This window comes from Cryptomeria japonica, unplaced genomic scaffold (genome assembly GCF_030272615.1).
Source record: "Cryptomeria japonica unplaced genomic scaffold, Sugi_1.0 HiC_scaffold_326, whole genome shotgun sequence".
Taxonomy (NCBI): Eukaryota; Viridiplantae; Streptophyta; class Pinopsida; order Cupressales; family Cupressaceae; genus Cryptomeria; species Cryptomeria japonica.
This window is the reverse complement of record NW_026729148.1, coordinates 127,390-139,655: the sequence shown is the minus strand read 5'-3', so window position 1 is coordinate 139,655 and position 12,266 is coordinate 127,390. Positions and strand designations below refer to the sequence as shown.

Here is a 12,266-nt window from a genome sequence, read left to right as displayed (position 1 = left end):
TCGGTTTGCCCCGGGTGCGCACCTTGATGCGCACGCCTTGGCTGGGCTGCGCACCTTGGTGGGCGCCATGGTGCGCACCTTTCGTGCGCTCCAAGGTGCGCACGAAGTCGGAGCTCGGTTTGCCCCGGGTGCGCACCTTGGTGGGCGCCATGGTGCACTCCGAGGTGCCCAAGATTGGTGCGCACCAAGGAGCGCTCCGAAGTGCGCTCCAAGGTGCGCAGGTGCGCGCGAAGTCGAAAGTTGGGTTAATTGTCCGGTTTGCCTCGGGTGCGCACCTTGCGTGCACCTTCGCCAGGGTGGGCGCCTTGGTGCGCACACCTTGGCTGGGCTGCGCACCCGGGCGCGCACACCTTGGCACCCGCGTTTCCTTCATTTTAAATTTTTTTTTTTTACAATCTCTCAAGTGGGAAATTCTATAATCTCAACTTTTTTTGCCTTTTCAGGAAACTTTTGAATGGAGCGCATCATTGGTGCGCTCCGAAGTGTGCTCCAAGGTGCGCACCTCTGGTGTGCTCCAAAGCTCTCTCCAGCTGCGTGCACCTGCCCCGGCCGCGCACCCGGCCCCGCCCAGCTTCGCTCACCTGTCCCGGGCGTCTGGTGCGGAACCTTAGAGTAAGAAACATCACCGTGCACCTTGGCCAACGTGCGCGACTCGACCGAGCGCGCACTGGCCGAGGTGCACACCGATTTCACCTGGGTGCGCGCGCAGCACCTCGGGCGCACCGGGGTGCGCGCACAACGCCCGGGTTGCACCGTGGCCTGTGTGCTCGGGGCGCCTCGGGTGCGCGCTCGGTGTCGCCCCCCGCGCGCGCGGTAGTGCGGGCAGCGCACCCCGGCCCGGCCCGGCCCCGACGAGAACGCAAACGGGCAAAAGGTTTATTCAAATAGCATTGCGACGCCCGGCGAAAAACTAAAAAAGGGTGCAACACCGGGACTTCCCGGGAGGTCACCCATCCCAGTACTACTCCGGCCCAAGCGCGCTTAACTGCGGAGTTCTGATGGGATCCGGTGCACTAACGCTGGTATGATCGCACCCGTTATGAGCTTGTCGCAGTGTGTACTTAGCAAACCGCGACCCACGTGCGAATCCACCCCGGCCACCCACCCCCGTCGAGGTGCACACCCTCCCTCGCGAAGTGCGCCCCGTTCGCCAAGTGTGAGCCCTGCCCGGGTGCGCGCACCTTGCTAGGGCGTCGGGTGTGCACCCGGCCCGGCCTACGTGCGTGCACCTGGACGGGGCGTCGTGTGCGTGCAGTGTCCCGTCTGCAACGCGGTGCCCACACACCACCTCGGGCGCAACGACCTGCGCTCACATGTGGGCCGAGTGCACCTTGGTGCATGTTCGGGGCGCCTCGGGTGCACGCTCGATCTTGCCCCGGTGCACCAAGGCGCTCGGTTTGCCCCGGGTGCGCACTTGGTGCAAGGTGGGCACCCAAAATAGGGATCAAGCACCAAAACACAAGTTTCGGGATGCAAAATGGGACCCAAGGACCACAAATGCGTTCCAAGACCCATGATGGGTCCACGAGAACAAAAATGTGTTCCGAGACTTAATAAACAAATATTGGGTTTTAGGAGAAGAAACATGCTCTGATGCCCAAAACGAGAATCGACCCCGAAAAGGCCACAGGCCAAAAGTGGGATGCGAGACAAAAAAAAATGGGACCCGAGGACCAAAATTGGGTTCCCAGGTCGAAGACAGGGCAACCGGACAAGAAACGACCTCTAAGGCTCGAAATGAGTCCCGACGACTAAAACTTGACAAGAAGCACCCATCAGGCACCCAACTCGACACCCATGGGATGCCGACCCACCCGGGCTTCCACCTAGCACACCTTGGCACCCACCCACCCTCGCACCCAACCTCGCACCCAACTTAGCACCTTTGAACCCACATTGGCACTCACCCTGACCCTGGCACCTTGGAACCCACATTGGCACTCACCTTGACCCTGGCACCCACCTTTGCACTCACCTTGGGACCCACCCTGGCTCCCACCTCGGCACCCACCCAGACACCCACCTTGGTTCCTTGGCACCCACCTTGGATCCTTGGCACCCACCCCGACACCCACCTTGGCACGCAACTTGGCTACTTGCCACCCACCTTGGCTCCTTGACGCCCACCCCGACAACCACCCCGTGACCTACCCTGGCTAGGGTTGGTGCACACCCACCCTGGTGCCCACCTTGGCACCCACCCCATGACCCACCTTGGCACGCACCTTAGTACCCACCCCGTTACCCACCCTAGGACCCACCCCGTGACCCACCTTGGCCAGGGTGGGTGCCTTGGTGCGCACAACTTGCCTGGGCTGCACACCAGGGCGGGCTCAAGATGGCACCCGCGTTCCGTTTTTTTCACTATCTTTCAAAACGGAAATTTTAAAATCTCGTTTTTTTTTTTTTTTTGCCTTTTCTGGAAATTAGTGAAGGCAGCGCATCAAAGGTGCGCAATGCTGGTGCGAACCCGGGAGCGCTCCGATGTGTGCTCCAAGGTGCGGCGTGCACGAAGTCCGAGCCCGGCTTGCCCCGGGTGCGCACCTCGCGTGCACCTTCGCCGGGGTGAGCACCTTGGCTGGGTTGCGCGCCCTGGTGCGCACCAAGGAGCGCTCTGAAGTGTGCTCCAAGGTGCGGCGTGCACGAAGTCGGAGCTCGGTTTGCCCCGGGTGTGCACCTCGGGTGCGCACCTCGCGTGCACCTTCGCTGCGGTGGGCACCTTGGCTGGGTTGCGCGCCTTGGTGGGCACCATGCAGTGCACGAAGTCGGAGCCCGGTTTGCCCCGGGCGCGCACCTCCGCCAGGGTGGGCACCTTGGTGCGCACAACTTGCCTGGGCTGCGCACCAGGAAGGGCTCAAGATGGCACCCGCGTTCCGTTTTTTTCACTATCTTTCAGAACGGAAATTTTAAAATATCGTTTTTTTTTGCCTTTTCTGGAAATTAGTGAAGGCAGCGCATCAAAGGTGCGCAACGCTGGTGCGAACCTGGGAGCGCTCCGATGTGTGCTCCAAGGTGCGGCGTGCACGAAGTCGGAGCCCGGTTTGCCCCGGGTGCGCCCTGGTGGGCACCATGGTGCGCACCAAGGAGCGCTCCGAAGTGTGCTCCAAGGTGCGGCCTGCACGAAGTCGGAGCCCGGTTTGCCCCGGGCGTGCACCGCGGGTGGGCACCTTGGTGCGCATGCCTTGCCTGGGCTGCGCACCAGGGCGGGCTCAAGATGGCACCCGCGTTCCGTTTTTTTCACTATCTTTCAAAACGGAAATTTTAAAATCTCATTTTTTTTTGCCTTTTCTGGAAATTAGTGAAGGCAGCGCATCAAAGGTGCGCACCTCGCTGCCCACCACGGTGCGCAACGCCGGTGGGCACCCGGGAGTGCTTCGAAGTGTGCTCCAAGGTGCTGCGTGCACGTTGTCGGAGCCCGGTTTGCCCCGGGTGCGCACCTCGCGTGCACCTTCGTCGGGGTGGGCACCTTGGCTGGGTTTGCCCCGGCTGCGCTCCGAAGCGGGGTTATTGGAGCGCCGCCTCTTTTTTTGTCGGAGCGTTTGGTGGGGTTTCTCGCATTGGCTCTTCCCAGGCCCGGTTGCCACCCTGGCGCGCACGAAGTCGGAAGTAGGGTTAATTGCCCGGGTGCGCACCTTTGCCAGGGTGGGCACCTTACCTGGGCTGTGCACCAGGGCGGGCTCAAGATGGCACCCGCGTTCCGTTTTTTTCACTATCTTTCAAAACGGAAATTTTAAAATCTCCTCTTTTTTTTGCCTTTTCTGGAAATTAGTGAAGGCAGCGCATCAAAGGTGCGCACCTCGCTGCCCACCTTGGTGTGCTCTGAGGTGCGCACCCGGGAGCGCTACGAAGTGTGCTCCAAGGTGCGGCGTGCACGTTGTCGGAGCCCGGTTTGCCCCGGGTGCGCACCTCGCCTGCACCTTGGCCGGGGTGGGCACCCTGGCTGGGTTTGCCCAGGGTGCGCTCCGAAGCGGGGTTACTGGAGCGCCCCCTCTTTTTTTGTCAGAGCGTTTGGTGGGGTTTCTCGCATTGGCTCTTCCCAGGCCCGGTTGTTGGGTGCGCTCCCACCCTGGCGCGCGCGAAGTTGGAAGTTGGGTTAATTGCCCGGGCGCGCACCTTCGCCAGGGTGGGCACCTTGGTGCGCACACCTTGGCTGGGCTGCGCACCAGGGCGGGCTCAAGATGGCACCAGCATTCCCTTTTTCTCACTATCTTTCAAAACGGAAATTTTAAAATCTCGTTTTTTTTTGCCTTTTATGGAAATTAGTGAAGGCATCGCATCAAAGGTGCGCACCTCGCTGCCCACCTTGGTGTGCTCCGAGGTGCCCACCACGGTGCGCTCCGAGGTGCCCACCACGGTGCGCAACGCCGGTGCGAACCCGGGAGCGCCCCGATGTGTGCTCCAAGGTGCGGCGTGCACGAAGCCGGACCCCGGTTTGCCCCGGGTGCGCACCTCGCGTGCACCTTGGTGCGCACACCTTGGCTGGGTTGCGCGGCCTGGTGGGCACCATGGTGCGCACCAAGGAGCGCTCCGAAGTGTGCTCCAAGGTGCGGCGTGCACGAAGTCCTAGCCCGGTTTGCCCCGGGTGCGCACCTTCGCCGCGGTGGGCACCATGGCGTGCACGAAGTCGGAGCCCGGTTTGCCCCGGGTGCGCACCTCGCGTGCACCTTCGCCGGGGTGGGCACCTCGGCTGGGTTGCGCGCCCTGGTGCGCACCAAGGAGCGCTCCGAAGTGTGCTCCAAGGTGCGGCGTGCACGAAGTCGGAGCCCGGTTTGCCCCGGGTGCGCACCTTCGCCGCGGTGGGCACCCTGGTGCGCACCATGGCGTGCACGAAGTCGGAGCCCGGTTTGCCCCGGGTGCGCACCTCGCGTGCACCTTCGGCGGGGTTGCGCGCCCTGGTGCGCACCAAGGAGCGCTCCGAAGTGTGCTCCAAGGTGCGGCGTGCACGAAGTCGGAGCCCGGTTTGCCCCGGGTGCGCACCTCGCGTGCACCTTCGGCGGGGTTGCGCGCCCTGGTGGGCACCATGGTGCGCACCAAGGAGCGCTCCGAAGTGTGCTCCAAGGTGCGGCGTGCACGAAGTCGGAGCCCGGTTTGCCCCGGGTGCGCACCTCGCGTGCACCTTCGCCGCGGTGGGCACCATGGCGTGCACGAAGTCGGAGCCCGGTTTGCCCCGGGTGCGCACCTCGCGTGCACCTTCGCCGGGGTGGGCACCTCGGCTGGGTTGCGCGCCCTGGTGCGCACCAAGGAGCGCTCCGAAGTGTGCTCCAAGGTGCGGCGTGCACGAAGTCGGAGCCCGGTTTGCCCCGGGTGCGCACCTCGCGTGCACCTTCGCCGCGGTGGGCACCATGGCGTGCACGAAGTCGGAGCCCGGTTTGCCCCGGGTGCGCACCCCGCGTGCACCTTCGCCGGGGTGGGCACCTCGGCTGGGTTGCGCGCCCTGGTGCGCACCAAGGAGCGCTCCGAAGTGTGCTCCAAGGTGCGGCGTGCACGAAGTCGGAGCCCGGTTTGCCCCGGGTGCGCACCTCGCGTGCACCTTCGCCGCGGTGGGCACCTTGGCTGGGTTGGGCACCATTGAGCGCTCCGAAGTGTGCTCCAAGGTGCGCACCATGGCCCTCCAAGGTGCGCAGCATGGCGTGCACGAAGTCGGAGCCCGGTTTGCCCCGGGTGCGCACCTCGCGTGCACCTTCGCCAGGGTGGGCACCTCGGTGCGCACACCTTCTCAATGTTTTCTTGCCTTTTCTGGAAATTGGTGAAGGCAGCGCATCAAAGGTGCGCACCTCGGTGTGCTCCGAGGTGCGAACCCGAGAGCGCTCCGAGGTGCCCACGAAGTCGAAAGTCGGGTTAATTGCATTGTTTTCCCCGGGTGCGCTCCGAGGTGCGCAACATCGGTGCGCACCAAGGAGGGCTCCGAAGTGTGCTCCAAGGTGCGCACGATTCGGAGCTCGGTTTGCCCGGGGTGCGCACACCTTGGCTGGGTTGCGCACCCTTTGTGCGCTCCAAGGTGCGCACGAAGTCGGAGCTCGGTTTGCCCCGGGTGCGCACCTTCGCCAGGGTGCGCACCTTGATGCGCACGCCTTGGCTGGGCTGCGCACCTTGGTGGGCGCCATGGTGCGCACCTTTCGTGCGCTCCAAGGTGCGCACGAAGTCGGAGCTCGGTTTGCCCCGGGTGCGCACCTTGGTGGGCGCCATGGTGCACTCCGAGGTGCCCAAGATTGGTGCGCACCAAGGAGCGCTCCGAAGTGCGCTCCAAGGTGCGCAGGTGCGCGCGAAGTCGAAAGTTGGGTTAATTGTCCGGTTTGCCTCGGGTGCGCACCTTGCGTGCACCTTCGCCAGGGTGGGCGCCTTGGTGCGCACACCTTGGCTGGGCTGCGCACCCGGGCGCGCACACCTTGGCACCCGCGTTTCCTTCATTTTAAATTTTTTTTTTTTACAATCTCTCAAGTGGGAAATTCTATAATCTCAACTTTTTTTGCCTTTTCAGGAAACTTTTGAATGGAGCGCATCATTGGTGCGCTCCGAAGTGTGCTCCAAGGTGCGCACCTCTGGTGTGCTCCAAAGCTCTCTCCAGCTGCGTGCACCTGCCCCGGCCGCGCACCCGGCCCCGCCCAGCTTCGCTCACCTGTCCCGGGCGTCTGGTGCGGAACCTTAGAGTAAGAAACATCACCGTGCACCTTGGCCAACGTGCGCGACTCGACCGAGCGCGCACTGGCCGAGGTGCACACCGATTTCACCTGGGTGCGCGCGCAGCACCTCGGGCGCACCGGGGTGCGCGCACAACGCCCGGGTTGCACCGTGGCCTGTGTGCTCGGGGCGCCTCGGGTGCGCGCTCGGTGTCGCCCCCGCGCGCGCGGTAGTGCGGGCAGCGCACCCCGGCCCGGCCCGGCCCCGACGAGAACGCAAACGGGCAAAAGGTTTATTCAAATAGCATTGCGACGCCCGGCGAAAAACTAAAAAAGGGTGCAACACCGGGACTTCCCGGGAGGTCACCCATCCCAGTACTACTCCGGCCCAAGCGCGCTTAACTGCGGAGTTCTGATGGGATCCGGTGCACTAACGCTGGTATGATCGCACCCGTTATGAGCTTGTCGCAGTGTGTACTTAGCAAACCGCGACCCACGTGCGAATCCACCCCGGCCACCCACCCCCGTCGAGGTGCACACCCTCCCTCGCGAAGTGCGCCCCGTTCGCCAAGTGTGAGCCCTGCCCGGTGTGCGCGCACCTTGCTAGGGCGTCGGGTGTGCACCCGGCCCGGCCTACGTGCGTGCACCTGGACGGGGCGTCGTGTGCGTGCAGTGTCCCGTCTGCAACGCGGTGCCCACACACCACCTCGGGCGCAACGACCTGCGCTCACATGTGGGCCGAGTGCACCTTGGTGCATGTTCGGGGCGCCTCGGGTGCACGCTCGATCTTGCCCCGGTGCACCAAGGCGCTCGGTTTGCCCCGGGTGCGCACTTGGTGCAAGGTGGGCACCCAAAATAGGGATCAAGCACCAAAACACAAGTTTCGGGATGCAAAATGGGACCCAAGGACCACAAATGCGTTCCAAGACCCATGATGGGTCCACGAGAACAAAAATGTGTTCCGAGACTTAATAAACAAATATTGGGTTTTAGGAGAAGAAACATGCTCTGATGCCCAAAACGAGAATCGACCCCGAAAAGGCCACAGGCCAAAAGTGGGATGCGAGACAAAAAAAAATGGGACCCGAGGACCAAAATTGGGTTCCCAGGTCGAAGACAGGGCAACCGGACAAGAAACGACCTCTAAGGCTCGAAATGAGTCCCGACGACTAAAACTTGACAAGAAGCACCCATCAGGCACCCAACTCGACACCCATGGGATGCCGACCCACCCGGGCTTCCACCTAGCACACCTTGGCACCCACCCACCCTCGCACCCAACCTCGCACCCAACTTAGCACCTTTGAACCCACATTGGCACTCACCCTGACCCTGGCACCTTGGAACCCACATTGGCACTCACCTTGACCCTGGCACCCACCTTTGCACTCACCTTGGGACCCACCCTGGCTCCCACCTCGGCACCCACCCAGACACCCACCTTGGTTCCTTGGCACCCACCTTGGATCCTTGGCACCCACCCCGACACCCACCTTGGCACGCAACTTGGCTACTTGCCACCCACCTTGGCTCCTTGACGCCCACCCCGACAACCACCCCGTGACCTACCCTGGCTAGGGTTGGTGCACACCCACCCTGGTGCCCACCTTGGCACCCACCCCATGACCCACCTTGGCACGCACCTTAGTACCCACCCCGTTACCCACCCTAGGACCCACCCCGTGACCCACCTTGGCCAGGGTGGGTGCCTTGGTGCGCACAACTTGCCTGGGCTGCACACCAGGGCGGGCTCAAGATGGCACCCGCGTTCCGTTTTTTTCACTATCTTTCAAAACGGAAATTTTAAAATCTCGTTTTTTTTTTTTTTTTGCCTTTTCTGGAAATTAGTGAAGGCAGCGCATCAAAGGTGCGCAATGCTGGTGCGAACCCGGGAGCGCTCCGATGTGTGCTCCAAGGTGCGGCGTGCACGAAGTCCGAGCCCGGCTTGCCCCGGGTGCGCACCTCGCGTGCACCTTCGCCGGGGTGAGCACCTTGGCTGGGTTGCGCGCCCTGGTGCGCACCAAGGAGCGCTCTGAAGTGTGCTCCAAGGTGCGGCGTGCACGAAGTCGGAGCTCGGTTTGCCCCGGGTGTGCACCTCGGGTGCGCACCTCGCGTGCACCTTCGCTGCGGTGGGCACCTTGGCTGGGTTGCGCGCCTTGGTGGGCACCATGCAGTGCACGAAGTCGGAGCCCGGTTTGCCCCGGGCGCGCACCTCCGCCAGGGTGGGCACCTTGGTGCGCACAACTTGCCTGGGCTGCGCACCAGGAAGGGCTCAAGATGGCACCCGCGTTCCGTTTTTTTCACTATCTTTCAGAACGGAAATTTTAAAATATCGTTTTTTTTTGCCTTTTCTGGAAATTAGTGAAGGCAGCGCATCAAAGGTGCGCAACGCTGGTGCGAACCTGGGAGCGCTCCGATGTGTGCTCCAAGGTGCGGCGTGCACGAAGTCGGAGCCCGGTTTGCCCCGGGTGCGCCCTGGTGGGCACCATGGTGCGCACCAAGGAGCGCTCCGAAGTGTGCTCCAAGGTGCGGCCTGCACGAAGTCGGAGCCCGGTTTGCCCCGGGCGTGCACCGCGGGTGGGCACCTTGGTGCGCATGCCTTGCCTGGGCTGCGCACCAGGGCGGGCTCAAGATGGCACCCGCGTTCCGTTTTTTTCACTATCTTTCAAAACGGAAATTTTAAAATCTCATTTTTTTTTGCCTTTTCTGGAAATTAGTGAAGGCAGCGCATCAAAGGTGCGCACCTCGCTGCCCACCACGGTGCGCAACGCCGGTGGGCACCCGGGAGTGCTTCGAAGTGTGCTCCAAGGGTGCTGCGTGCACGTTGTCGGAGCCCGGTTTGCCCCGGGTGCGCACCTCGCGTGCACCTTCGTCGGGGTGGGCACCTTGGCTGGGTTTGCCCCGGCTGCGCTCCGAAGCGGGGTTATTGGAGCGCCGCCTCTTTTTTTGTCGGAGCGTTTGGTGGGGTTTCTCGCATTGGCTCTTCCCAGGCCCGGTTGCCACCCTGGCGCGCACGAAGTCGGAAGTAGGGTTAATTGCCCGGGTGCGCACCTTTGCCAGGGTGGGCACCTTACCTGGGCTGTGCACCAGGGCGGGCTCAAGATGGCACCCGCGTTCCGTTTTTTTCACTATCTTTCAAAACGGAAATTTTAAAATCTCCTCTTTTTTTTGCCTTTTCTGGAAATTAGTGAAGGCAGCGCATCAAAGGTGCGCACCTCGCTGCCCACCTTGGTGTGCTCTGAGGTGCGCACCCGGGAGCGCTACGAAGTGTGCTCCAAGGTGCGGCGTGCACGTTGTCGGAGCCCGGTTTGCCCCGGGTGCGCACCTCGCCTGCACCTTGGCCGGGGTGGGCACCCTCGCTGGGTTTGCCCAGGGTGCGCTCCGAAGCGGGGTTACTGGAGCGCCCCCTCTTTTTTTGTCAGAGCGTTTGGTGGGGTTTCTCGCATTGGCTCTTCCCAGGCCCGGTTGTTGGGTGCGCTCCCACCCTGGCGCGCGCGAAGTTGGAAGTTGGGTTAATTGCCCGGGCGCGCACCTTCGCCAGGGTGGGCACCTTGGTGCGCACACCTTGGCTGGGCTGCGCACCAGGGCGGGCTCAAGATGGCACCAGCATTCCCTTTTTCTCACTATCTTTCAAAACGGAAATTTTAAAATCTCGTTTTTTTTTGCCTTTTATGGAAATTAGTGAAGGCATCGCATCAAAGGTGCGCACCTCGCTGCCCACCTTGGTGTGCTCCGAGGTGCCCACCACGGTGCGCTCCGAGGTGCCCACCACGGTGCGCAACGCCGGTGCGAACCCGGGAGCGCCCCGATGTGTGCTCCAAGGTGCGGCGTGCACGAAGCCGGACCCCGGTTTGCCCCGGGTGCGCACCTCGCGTGCACCTTGGTGCGCACACCTTGGCTGGGTTGCGCGGCCTGGTGGGCACCATGGTGCGCACCAAGGAGCGCTCCGAAGTGTGCTCCAAGGTGCGGCGTGCACGAAGTCCTAGCCCGGTTTGCCCCGGGTGCGCACCTTCGCCGCGGTGGGCACCATGGCGTGCACGAAGTCGGAGCCCGGTTTGCCCCGGGTGCGCACCTCGCGTGCACCTTCGCCGGGGTGGGCACCTCGGCTGGGTTGCGCGCCCTGGTGCGCACCAAGGAGCGCTCCGAAGTGTGCTCCAAGGTGCGGCGTGCACGAAGTCGGAGCCCGGTTTGCCCCGGGTGCGCACCTTCGCCGCGGTGGGCACCCTGGTGCGCACCATGGCGTGCACGAAGTCGGAGCCCGGTTTGCCCCGGGTGCGCACCTCGCGTGCACCTTCGGCGGGGTTGCGCGCCCTGGTGCGCACCAAGGAGCGCTCCGAAGTGTGCTCCAAGGTGCGGCGTGCACGAAGTCGGAGCCCGGTTTGCCCCGGGTGCGCACCTCGCGTGCACCTTCGGCGGGGTTGCGCGCCCTGGTGGGCACCATGGTGCGCACCAAGGAGCGCTCCGAAGTGTGCTCCAAGGTGCGGCGTGCACGAAGTCGGAGCCCGGTTTGCCCCGGGTGCGCACCTCGCGTGCACCTTCGCCGCGGTGGGCACCATGGCGTGCACGAAGTCGGAGCCCGGTTTGCCCCGGGTGCGCACCTCGCGTGCACCTTCGCCGGGGTGGGCACCTCGGCTGGGTTGCGCGCCCTGGTGCGCACCAAGGAGCGCTCCGAAGTGTGCTCCAAGGTGCGGCGTGCACGAAGTCGGAGCCCGGTTTGCCCCGGGTGCGCACCTCGCGTGCACCTTCGCCGCGGTGGGCACCATGGCGTGCACGAAGTCGGAGCCCCGGTTTGCCCCGGGTGCGCACCCCGCGTGCACCTTCGCCGGGGTGGGCACCTCGGCTGGGTTGCGCGCCCTGGTGCGCACCAAGGAGCGCTCCGAAGTGTGCTCCAAGGTGCGGCGTGCACGAAGTCGGAGCCCGGTTTGCCCCGGGTGCGCACCTCGCGTGCACCTTCGCCGCGGTGGGCACCTTGGCTGGGTTGGGCACCATTGAGCGCTCCGAAGTGTGCTCCAAGGTGCGCACCATGGCCCTCCAAGGTGCGCAGCATGGCGTGCACGAAGTCGGAGCCCGGTTTGCCCCGGGTGCGCACCTCGCGTGCACCTTCGCCAGGGTGGGCACCTCGGTGCGCACACCTTCTCAATGTTTTCTTGCCTTTTCTGGAAATTGGTGAAGGCAGCGCATCAAAGGTGCGCACCTCGGTGTGCTCCGAGGTGCGAACCCGAGAGCGCTCCGAGGTGCCCACGAAGTCGAAAGTCGGGTTAATTGCATTGTTTTCCCCGGGTGCGCTCCGAGGTGCGCAACATCGGTGCGCACCAAGGAGGGCTCCGAAGTGTGCTCCAAGGTGCGCACGATTCGGAGCTCGGTTTGCCCGGGGTGCGCACACCTTGGCTGGGTTGCGCACCCTTTGTGCGCTCCAAGGTGCGCACGAAGTCGGAGCTCGGTTTGCCCCGGGTGCGCACCTTCGCCAGGGTGCGCACCTTGATGCGCACGCCTTGGCTGGGCTGCGCACCTTGGTGGGCGCCATGGTGCGCACCTTTCGTGCGCTCCAAGGTGCGCACGAAGTCGGAGCTCGGTTTGCCCCGGGTGCGCACCTTGGTGGGCGCCATGGTGCACTCCGAGGTGCCCAAGATTGGTGCGCACCAAGGAGCG

The 12,266-nt window shown here is 63.7% G+C and overlaps 2 non-coding genes across 2 annotated transcripts; both read right to left on the bottom strand.

Annotated features, from left to right (window-relative positions):
- Nucleotides 1-917: 917 nt before the first annotated feature.
- On the bottom strand, nt 918-1,036 carry LOC131870424 (5S ribosomal RNA). Its single transcript, XR_009368735.1, has one exon. It is a non-coding gene; the product is annotated as a 5S ribosomal RNA (ribosomal RNA).
- Nucleotides 1,037-6,951: 5,915 nt separating this feature from the next.
- Nucleotides 6,952-7,070, bottom strand: LOC131870423 (5S ribosomal RNA). Its single transcript, XR_009368734.1, has one exon. It is a non-coding gene; the product is annotated as a 5S ribosomal RNA (ribosomal RNA).
- Between the last annotated feature and the right edge of the window lie 5,196 nt (nt 7,071-12,266).